This window comes from Neomonachus schauinslandi, chromosome 13, assembly GCF_002201575.2.
Source record: "Neomonachus schauinslandi chromosome 13, ASM220157v2, whole genome shotgun sequence".
In the NCBI taxonomy this organism is placed as follows: Eukaryota; Metazoa; Chordata; class Mammalia; order Carnivora; family Phocidae; genus Neomonachus; species Neomonachus schauinslandi.
This window is the reverse complement of record NC_058415.1, coordinates 61,504,237-61,516,269: the sequence shown is the minus strand read 5'-3', so window position 1 is coordinate 61,516,269 and position 12,033 is coordinate 61,504,237.

Below are 12,033 nucleotides of genomic sequence, written 5' to 3'. Positions count from 1 at the left end.
GGCGAGAAACACATGCATAGGCACCAGTAATATGATCGCACACACCCAGGCCATCCATTCCCCTGACCTTGGCTAGAGGTTTCCTTTGAGGGGACTGAAGAAATGAAGGAGCCAGTGGGGGTGCTGGAAATATTTAACAGGGTCAAGACTAAAGTGAGGCATGAGGCTGTCTCCAAGGCAGAAAATTATAGGATGGGCAAAACAAAACAAAATCAGTGACCAAAAATAAACAATACTTTTAAAAATCAAAATGAGAGCAAAAAATTCCTGAACAAAACACCAAAATTTTAAATAAAGGCAGAATCTGACACTGTGCTTGCACAGCTCAAGTCACTGACCTCACTCACCCTAATCCCAGCCTTGATTCCATGTTTGATCTCAGTGGGGATTACGTGGATACATAAGTAAAAAATCATCATGTTCTTCTTTTAAAAATATGCACTTGACTTATGAAAGTTATATCTCAATTCAAAACGAAAAATAAATAAAAAGACAGAACTAAGAGAAATTAAAAAAAAAAAAAAAAAGGAGAAGCCCTGGCCTCCAGCACCAACGCTCAAGTCCTCAACTTGACAGGAAGAGGTCCTCAGAATGTGACTCCAAGGCCTACCCCCACAGCACTGGGGCGGAGGGGAGCGGGGTCTCACCATTCCAAACCTTTGCATATGGTGTTCTCCCTGCTTGAAAGGCCCTGCCCCACCTGGCAAACCCCTCTCTACCCTTCAAGGCCCTGCCAAAAGCCACCTCTTCTGTGAAGCCTTAGACAACTCCACAGCCTTTTAGGCAAATGCATTTCAAGATTGCATCATCTTTTTGTGTATTAGTTAGGGTTCCACCAGATAAACAGAACCAGGAGATATATTAAGAGATTTATGGCAAGGAATTGATCTACACAATTGCAGGGGCTGGTTAAGCGAATCCAAAATCTTTAGGGCAGGCCATCAGGAAGGGAAGGCTGAAACTCTCTGGCATGAGCTGAAGCTACAGTTCACAGGCAGAATTTCTTCTTTTTTAAGGCAACCTCAGTTCTGCTCTTAAAGACTTTCAACTGATTAAATCAGGCCCACCTAGCTAAATCTCCATTAGTTAAAGTCAACTGATTATAGACGTTATAACTACAAAATATCTTCATGGCAACATCTAAGTGTTTGATTGAATACACTAGGGATTAAAACCTAGATAAGCTGACACATCAAACTGACCATCTCTATTCGTTTCCTAGGGCTGCCATAAGAGAGTACTACAATCTGGGTGGCTGAAAACAATAGAAATGTATTCCCTCTCAGTTCTGGAGGCTAGAAATCCAAAATCAATTAGTCCTATCAGCAAGGCTATGCTTTCTCAGAAGGCTCTAGGTGCGGGATCCATTCCATACTTTTCTCTTAGTTTCTGGTGTTGCTTGCAATCCTGCCATTGCTTGGTTTATGCACGCGTCACTCCAATCTCTGCCCCCATTGTCATTCTTCTGATGTGCGTCTGTGTCTGTCTCTGTGTCTCTTGTACTCTTCTTCTAAGGACACCAGTCAAATTGGATTTGGGCCCACTCTAATGACCTCATCTTAACTTGATTATGTCTGTGAAGACCCTATTTCCAAATAAGGAAATTCACATTCATAGGTACCAAGGATTAGGACTTCAACATATCTTGTTGCAGGGGCTCAATTCACTCCATAACACCATCATACTTTGTTAAAATGCTTGGTACATTGGATCGTGCTTAATTTACCCTAGCCTTGTTACAACAACAACAACAAAAATGTAAGGGACTTAGAGTATGAGCTGTGGTGACTTCATGATCGCAGACCTTAGTATAGTGTCAGACACACAGAAAGTACTCAATTAATAGCTGGCTTTGTGTCTCCCGCTGCCTTCTGGTGGCATCTGTCTGAACTCGCTGGGGAGGTATCTGATGGAAGGCACAACCTGGTTAAGTGCAGGGAGGAGTTACTCCCAAAATGTAATGAACATGAATTCTTGAGGTCTTGTTGCTAGAAACCCCTCAGCAGTAACCTAATATGGGAGTTTTCAAAAATCTGCTCCCAGAAACCCCAGAGACCACCCAGGAAAGTAAAAAGAGGCTGGCTGGGTGGGGCCCCAGTTCCCTTCCCTAAAATCAGAGCATTGACACTTTTATCTGCTTCATACTTTGAGCTTCCTTCTTAGATCATAGCACCCTCCTCCCTAATGACCAGAGAAACTGGTAACAACAACCAAAGAAAGTATTTTGTCCAAGCGCACAGCAGGTCAGTGGCAGAACAGGAAATAAAATGGAGTAAAAAGGTGTGGCTGACACCAGTGGATGTCTGCCAACATCCATTTTCCTCTCCTTCCTTAAGAGTAGAACCCTGAGTTTTTGCTTATTTGTTCCTCTGGGCCCATGGTCTAAAGATCAGACATTCTTTTTTTTTTTTTTTTTTAAAGATTTTATTTATTTATTTGAGAGAGTGAGAATGAGAGAGAGTACATGAGAGGGGGGAGGGTCAGAGGGAGAAGCAGGCTCCTCGCCGAGCAGGGAGCCCGATGCGGGACTCGATCCCAGGACTCCAGGATCATGACCCGAGCCGAAGGCAGTCGCTTAACCAACTGAGCCACCCAGGCGCCCAAGATCAGACATTCTAAAGACTAGAATCCCCAGCCTCCTTTGCGGCTAGCCATGGCCATGTGACTGAGTGTGCAGCCAACGGGCTGTAAGTGGGGTTGTCAGCGCTTCTGGGGAATGTCCTTAAAGGAAACTTCCTTACCCTTCGGACTGTGCATGTGAAGACGAGAGCTCAAGCAACCACCTCGGGTCATGAGGTAAAAGGTGTGCAGAGGCTGGGGACACAACAAGGCAGCAGGACCCAGGTCCGTACACTCTAGACACTGAACCAGTTCTGATGGGCTCCATCCAGGCTTTGCTTATGTGAGGGAGAAATAAGCTTCTGTCTTGTTTGCACCACTGTTCCTATGGGTTTTCTGTCCTATGCAGCCAAATCTAATCCTAAGTGATACGCAGGATAGATTGCACAAGAATTTTCCCCAAATCTGGCTCTGATAGTGTGGTGGTTTTAAAACAAGGCTGCAAATTATTGGATACTCCCTTGCCTTGAATAGGGGCAGACCTGTAACTGCTTCAACCATTAGATGATGGTAGAAGGGAAGCTCTGTGACTTCACTGGCTAGGAAAAAGAAGCCACGAAGCTTCCATCTTGTTTACAGGATCCCTGTTCTTGGAGCCTTGAGCTGCCAGGGAAGAAATCTGACTATCTTGGTAACGTCATGCTGGCGAAGTCCCAGGTAGGATATCTTGTCCACAGTGCAAGCTGCGCCCAAACCTCTGCCGGCCTAGCCAGCCCAGGCATCAGACAGGTAAGTGAAGAAGCCATCTTGGAAGTAGCTCCACCCTAGCCATTCAAGTCACCCCAGCCATCCAGGTCACCTCATCTGTGGCCCCAAATGTCATGGAGTGGAGAAAAGAGATGCCCTTTTCAAATTCTTGACCCACAGAATCCATGAGTATGATAAGGTAGTTGGCATTTCATACCATGAAGTTTTGGGATGGTCCGTTACTCAGCAATAAATAACTAGAACAAATGGATGATTTTAGTCGACAGTCTTTTAATTCAGGAAGTATATATTGAGCATCTACTATGTGCCAGGCACCATGCTAGGGTCTAGGCATGCTATAATGAGCAAGTGTCAAAGAGAAACAAAACCAGACACCAGTTAAAGTGGTAAGGACAGATCTTAATCAGTAACGTACTGTTGCAATAGGGAAGAGGGTCCAGCATGAATGGATTCAACTTTGATTTGCACAGAATGACTGGGCATTTTAAATAGAGTCAGGGAAGTGCAAAATTACAAAGGAGTGATCAGCGTAAATGCTGAAAATGCTAGCTGTGTCTGCGGCTGGCAAGTATCAGAGTGAGGATTCTATCCTCACAGAGGCTTGGGAGGCAGAGGCCCTGTCCTTCCTGATGATTACATTGTAAAGGAAGGGCTTTCCATCCTTGGGAAGGACACTCTTGATTTGTAGGAGATACACATACATCTCAAAGGGACAGAGAAAGGATTTATAATTGGAAGCCCTTCTTAGTAAACTCTCTAAGAGAGGGTGGTTAGGGGCGGACGGTTAGGTGTTAACTACAATAAACGGTTAATTCTTTGGATAGCCGTGAGCTTCCTCCAGCAGATATTTAAGGGGGGCTGGGGTGATCCTACCAGGGCAGCCTTGAGCTGTTAAAAACTGTCAGCATTTAAGTCTTCAATGTAAAGGGAGGTAGATGTATAAAATCATCTGTGTTCAGACTCTGTCCTCGTTATAGGCCAAGGTTGAGGTCTAGTTGAGAAGAAGGCTCAGAGGAGCCTGGCTAGGGTTTGAGCAAGGAGAGAGTCTTTGTCAGGAGAGGTATTTTTGACATCATGGTGCTTATAGCGCAATGGAATAGACAGATATTAAAAAGGTAACTTATGGGGCGCCTGGGTGGCTCAGTCGTTGAGCGTCTGCCTTCGGCTCAGGTCACGGTCTCAGGTTCCTGGGATCGATCCCCGCATCGGGCTCCCTGCTCAGCAGGAAGCCTGCTTCTTCCTCTCCCACTCCCCCTGCTTGTGTTCCCTCTCTCACTGTGTCTCTCTCTGTCAAATAAATAAATAAAATCTTAAAAAAAAAAAAAAAGGTAACTTACTAGAGTTGTGGTTAGTGTGTTGAAGAAGAGTCAGGGTGCTAAAAGGGCTTATAACAGAATAGTTGACGGGTTTAGGAAGGCTTCTCTGAGGAAGTAATGTTTATATGGATACCTGAATGTTAAAGTAATATCAGAGATTTGAAATCACATTTTAGGTTAATGTGGAACTCCCTCTGCTGGATCCCAGCTCAGGGCAATGAATAGTTTTGTATCTCCCATAGAAGGATAGAGTAAGTAAGCTGTACTTTTTTTTTTTTAATATTTTACATCCTGGAAAGCTACTCCAAAGCTTTTTATCGAATATTCTCTATTCTCAAGGGGACCACAGCCAAAAAAGTTAAGAGACATAAATCTGGTCTGATTCTCTCATTTTATGGATGGGGAGCCTGAGACACAGAGTAGGGGAAGGGCCCTCGAACAAGCTGGTGTCTCAGGTACAGGGAGGATCTCACCTGCCGCCCTCGTAGACTCACAGCCGCCCTGGGGGAAAGCGTCCTGCCCTGAGCACCTCCCCATGGGCTCCAGGAGGGGGATGGGCCTGCGGTGAACTTGCAAAGCGGCTCCTACACAGGACGACCTGCTGTGGAGACTCGACTAGTGGGAAGTGATTCCGCCCATGGAACAGAGTCTGCCGGATGGTACTAGAAGGCAGGTGTGAGAGGAAAGTCCTGGAGCTGTGCCTTCTGGCCTCCATCCAGATGCTCAACACAATTAAGATCTGCGGTCAGATTAGAAAACAGACAAGGATTACAACTCATGATGTCTCGGATCAGCTTACCACATTGGAATGCTTCCTGATGCAGGCTCAGCTATAGAGAAGCGAGGGTTGATCTGACACAACCTGGGTTCAAGTCCCAGCTAATGGTAAGAGCTGTCATTTAGCGAGCATCTGTGTGTGCCGTAAACCGCCAGACTTTATTCTTCATTTCACTCTCCAGACAGCATTGCAAGGTAGACAGAGGAGGAAATTTTGGCTCAGAGAAGGGAGGTGATTTAGCCAGTGTCGAAGAACATGGCTGGGACAGAGCAGTGGTCTGTGTCCAGGGTTCTTGACTCTGAATTCAGGATTTCCCACCCCACAATTCACTGGCAGACTGCTGTCAGGCCAAAAGGCAACTTAGCTTCATGCGTAGGAGCACAACCTCGGAGCCCACTTGCGTGATGTCACACCTCAGCCCCATCACAGACTGCTCTGTGGCCTTAGGCAATTTGCTCATCTGTAAAATGGTGGTAATAATAATGGTATCTCCCAAGTAGGGTTTTTGGGAGGACTGAGTGATGTAGTCCACCCAGCCAGCCTCCCCAGGCTCAAAGCAGGGGGGGAAGAGTTTCTACAACGGCAAACGGAAGGTGTCTGGCCCCTTGCTACTCAGTGTGGTCCTTAGACCAGCAGCATTGGGACCACTTGGGAGCTATTGGAAATACAACAGCTCATTAGCAGAGGGAAAGCACAAGGAATGGTTATTAACAATGACAAGCTGGCACCCACCGAGGGCAAATTCACCTGGGACCTTAATTCTTTTTGTACCACTTCCCAAATTGAGTACCTTGTCCTTCCCTTGGGTTTGTTGTTCATTTGGGGAGCTTATTTGTTCTTTGACCACACCATCTCATTTCATCAGCTGTTCAACCAACAAACGGATTTCTGTAGAAGGCACTTTTGATTTGTCGTATTAGCTCCCTTCATAGGGATCATTTCATCCCTTTGGGAGTTTAATGTGATATATGGTAGATGTGGTATTTCAAACATTAGTGGGGAAAAGATGGCTGATTTAATCAATGATTGGAGCAACCTGACAGCCATTTGGCTATCCTCATACCTTACACCATTTAGATCCAAATGATCTAAAGATGTAAATAAGATTAAAGGTAAAATAATAAAAAAAAAATCCAACAATAAAAGTATTGGATGGAAAAAACCCAGAGACCATTATAGAAAAGATTTATAAAGTTGACTACATAAAAATTTTAGTATTCCATAAGGCCCAAAATAATATAAAGACAAAGACAAATCAGAAAGAGACATCTGCAGATGACATTTACCCAGTATGTAAATCAACAAGGAAATAAAAAGAACAGAAATAAAGATGGCTGAAAGATCTGAATAGACAGTTCCCCCAATAAAGAAATACAAATGGTCAGGGTGCCTGGGTGGCTCAGTCGGTTAAGCGACTGCCTTCAGCTCAGGTCATGATCCCAGGGTCCTGGGATCGAGCCCCGCATCGGGCTCCCTGCTCGGCGGGAAGCCTGCTTCTCCCTCTGCCCCTCACCCTGCTTGTGTTCCCTCTCTCGCTGTGTCTGTCAAATAAATAAATAAAATCTTTAAAAAAAAAATTAAAAAAAAAAGAAATACAAATGGTCTAGAAACGTATCAAGATATGTTCAATTTCTCTATTTAAAATGCATGCAAATTAAACTTACTCTGAAATATTTTTTCATCTATGAGATTGGCAAAGATTTAAAAGGTTATTCATTCCAGTGTTGTCAAGGATGTGAATAAACAGGCTGTTTATTCCTACCACTGCTGGTAGGAAGGCAAACTGGTATAACCCTTTGGAAAGCAATTAGGCAACATTTATTAGAAATGTTAATGTTCATATCCTTTTGAGTCTGCAATGTCATATCCACAGAAATAGATTCACAAGTGCTCAAGAGATGAGCTTAAAACAAAAGTAATAAAATACTCTTTGGAGATGATTTTACTTCCAGGCCCTCTGTACCTCCTCCCTAAGCCACTGCATGGGTCTCTGGAATCCAGTCCTCCTGTTCCCTCTTTCCAACCTGTTTCCTCGCTTTTCCTACCATAACTCAGATCTCTCCCAGTCTTTCTGCCTAACCTGTAGCCAAGCTCTCCCACGAAGCTGTCAGTGATACCCCGAACTGTGACACCTTCCTCTGAATTGACAGTGAAAGCTCATAAACCACGCTCTCTGCAATCATGTGGAATTCCCTGCGAGCCAGGGGCCATCCCTATCATCCATAGTATGCCATCACAGACACAATGCCTGGCACACAGAAGGCGCTCAATCAATGTTGGTCGGACGAGGACTGTGTTGGTGATGGAGGTACACTGCTCAGATCACCCTTCAAGAGAACCCACTGGGCGGAGCACAGTTGACGGACAGCCTCCAGCTGCTGTGCCTTCTAATCCTCTGTGAAGTTCTTGCTGAGGCTGTTTCCCCTGGTTTCTCCCAGTCAGTGACTAAGCAGGGGGGTACAAGAACCCAGCTACTTCTGTCTGTTGCAGGACACCCTAGCAGGCCACCTTTGCCTGGGGACTCCCCAGTGCTTGGCTGAGACATTTCTGGAACCGCACAGCACTCTGGAGCTTTCCTACCCCAGCCTCCTCCTTCCCACTCCCATCTCCCAGCTGTAGCATTTGCATTAGGGTCTGAAGGCCCTCCTTCCCTTTTCCTCCTCCTTCCTCCTTTATCCAAGCATTTCTCCTGGGGGCGGGGGGGGGGGGGAACACCTTGGCATCTGGTTCTCAGAGGACCCAAAACAACAACAAGAGGGATCAATGAAAAAATATTGGAAGAGAGTTCATACTTAATAAGACTACAGATACACTTGCATAAGAGGTTTGTGTACAAAGATGTGCTGGATTCATGCTTCGAAAACTATGTGCATGTGAATCACCTGGGAGTCATGTTGAAATGCTGATTCTGGTTCAGTAGGTCTGGGGTGGATGCAAGATGCTATATTTCTAAGAAGCTCTCAGGTGGTACCAAGGCTGCTGGTCCAAGAACCCCATTTTGAGCAGCAAGGTGCTGGAATGTTTATATGCACCACTGAGTCTCCTCCCTGCTCTGAACCCTGGGAGGATGACTGGGGGGTGGGGGGTGGGGAACCACAGCAGCAGGCTCAAACCTCGGCTAACAGTTGGGTTTGGCCAAGGAGGAGCACTAGAGCGCAGGAGGAGGGGGAGGTCAGAGGATTTTATTCCTCTGCGGATTTTTCCCTACTAGGTTACCATAGGTTGGCTGTGTCCCTCTACCAAAGGTCCTAACTCCTATCAGCCAGAAGTCTCCATTTTCTCTCTTGCAGAATTCCAGTAACTGCTCCTCTCCCTTCCCCCTTCAGGCCTGGGGTGGCAATGGCTCCCCACTGTTAGCAGCTTTGGAGTACTGCACCAGCTCTGGTGGCTCTTAGTAAACTCTGCCTACAGTTCTGTAATTAGTCCTTTAGTAAATGTTCCTCATTTCTTCAGCCAAGTGTACCGTCGTCTCCTGCTGGGACCCTGACTGCTGTAAGCACTGTCAGCGCAAGATTTTTTTTTTATAATAGAACATTGGAAACAAGCTAATTGTGCATCATTAAAAAATGATTAAATAAATTAGGGTACGTCTGCTTAATGGTGTTACATGCACTAAAAAGGATACAGTAGATCTATATTCACCTACGTGGAAAGATGCCCAAGCCATTTGTTAAATTTTTTAAAAAGTAAGATTCTGAATAGCCTGCATAATATGACTTCATTCATTCAAAAAGTAAAATATGCATTTGTGAAGGCTGGGATTGCAGGGGATGACAACCCTGCTCAAAACAAACCTACCAAAAAGAATGGGGGAGGATTGGGGAGCTGCGAGGATTTTCCGACTCCATCTCTTTCCATCACTTGTCTCTGCTTCACTCCCAGGCAGACTGTCTTCAAGTGGTGGCAGGGCAAGCACAGTGTGGCTTACAACATCCGGACATCCTGACAGCTGACAACCTGAGCACAGAGGCCCTTGTTCCCAATTGCTTTAGCAAAAACTCCTGGGCTGAAGCAATCAGGATGGGCTTGGACATATGCTAACCACTGAGCCATACAGACTGAGAGTGGGGAGGGAGGCTCCCTAAAAGAAAGGAGGCTTTTCTTCCCAGAGTCGGAGAAGCAGGGCAGGTATAAGCAGCAGATATTCACTCTTGAGGGAATATTTGTAGTAGACATTTGTTACCCTTTTTGGCTGCCCAGTATCTGAACCCCCTCCCTATTCTGGAGAGTCTCCTACCTTCTAGGGCACCTATCCTGGAGTCTGCCTTCTGCTATATATGCTGAGAAGGCCAGAAATGCACTTTCTCCCTTTTTTGCCAGGCAGAACACATGACCCAGGCTGAGCCATTTACATGCGCTCATCTCAGGCTCTCACTCTGGAGCTGGTAATTCCAAAAAGGGCCTGTGCAGACTCCATCTGAGTATAGGGTGCAGCCATGGCGTGATGTGGTGCATCGTTCTTGGTTGTGGGCCTTCCAAGATTGGTTCTCTGGCCCTCATGGGATCTGTGAACTACAAAAAGAACCTTGTATTAAATCCCCTTTTTACTGAAATTATCCAGAGGGTTTGTTTCTATAGCTTGCAATCAAGAAAGTTGATCAATGCCTATATGTACGTATGCATGTTTGTATACGTGTGAAACATCCTTGGAAAGATGAAACAAATGTGAATATTGGTTACCTATGGGGAGTAGGACCAGGAAAGTGGGAGAAGAGGGAAAGGGGCTTTTACTTTTGCCTTATGTCCTTCTATACTGTTGGAATTTATTTTTTACCACACATATAACTTTTATAATGAAACAGCTAGTTAGTAAAAAGATAGCCAATAAACAGAATTTAAAAAGGATGCAATTATTCAGGATTTTCACAGAAACAAATGCCTTCATTAGACCTTCAAAAGGAAATCGTCCTCACTTTTGTTGTGATTGAGGCCAAATCTGGAAGTGAGTGAGAGTGTACCACTTCAGACACCGGGCCTACGTGTTTAGCTCTAGCCCTGTAACTCGCCTGCTCACTTTCCATGGCTCCCCATTACTCACAGAATAAATCCCACAGTCTTCATCCTGGCATTCATTGGCCCTCGGCAATCCGAGCCCTCTGTACTTTCAAGACTTCTCATCTTTACACTTTGCTTAGAAGACTTTTTCTTCCAGCCCTGCTGGCCCAGATCCTAAGGGTATTACGATCTTCTCTGATCTGCCAATGCCATGACCCTTATTCCTTCTTCAGGACCTCATCAAGTGCTGATCTGTGTTATAATTCTATGTATACGCGACTTAGCCATTTACGCATCATGTACTAAGCACCTACTATATCTGGCCTTCTGCTAGGTTTTCCGACCACAGCGCAGAGTCTATGGAAGCCAGTTACCCCATATCAGAATGTTAATGTTATCACGAGGAGCAGGCGGTTGTAAGCAGTTTGCAAACACGTTAGAAGCTTTTTTCCCCCTCTGCCTGGATGGCACTCTCCCCAAATGTCAGCATGGTTCCATTATTTCAATTTCTTCAGGTCTCTGTGTGAGTATCACATTCTCAGTGACACCTTCTCTACCCATCCTATTATAAAATAACATCCCATTCTTTATCCTATTTACTTGGATTCAGGTTATGCTCTAGTTATTGTTTCAATAGCACTCATCACTAACACACGTACAAGTTACTTACTTGTTTGTGTATTTACAGCTTGTCTTTTCCCACTGTTAGCTCCAGGAAGGCAGGGATTTTATCTTGTTCCTGCAGCTTCTCCAGCACCTAGAACAGTGCATAGCTGGCACTCCATAAATATTCGTTGAGACCAGAGCACAGGAGACCCGGGTCCTAGTCACAGCGCTCCCGCAGGATAGTCGCGTGACTTAATCTCCCTTAGGCTTCAGGTGTCTCCTCTGTAAACTGGGGGTGGTCACCTGAGCCCTCCCTGGTGACTGACAGGATGCTGCGAGGATCAAACACGGGTCTCAAACTTCAGTATGCACCAGAATCACCCGGAGGCCTTGTTAAAATACACCTGGCTGGGCCCCACCTGCCGAATTTCTGATCCCGTAGGTCTGGGGTGGGGTCAGGAAATTTGCATTTGTAACACTGTCCCAAATGGTGCCGATTCAAGAATCACTGATGAAAAGAGAGGAGGTACAGGAGGTGCTTGTAGCTTTAATTCCCAGGTAAGGACCGGCTCTGAAGGCCCCGCAGGACGTCCCGGGGGCGGGGTACAGAGTGGACCCATCCGAGCCAACAACTATTTGGGAAGCTGCGGTTAAGCGCCCGGCGCCGGCGGGGTAGGGAACAGCGGCGCTCCACAGGCCGGGCCCGACCGGCGGGGGACCCAGACCCGGTGGTTCCGAGCTCGCAGCGTGAGTGGGCTGGAGCGGCCGTTCCGACCTCCGCGCGGGGCAGGAAGTCCCCGGAGCCTCCGGGGGGGGGCCGCCACCGGCCGCCGCACAGGCAGAGGCGAACCCGCTCGCCCGGGCGCTCCGAGCTTCCCGGAACTCGGAGTCCCTCCCGGCGCGGCGAGGACGCGCGGCCCGGCGTCCGGCGCGCGCCCGGCACACAGTAGGCGCGCGGCCCCGCCCCCCGGCGCGCGCCCGGCACACAGTAGGCGCGCGGACGGCGGGCGG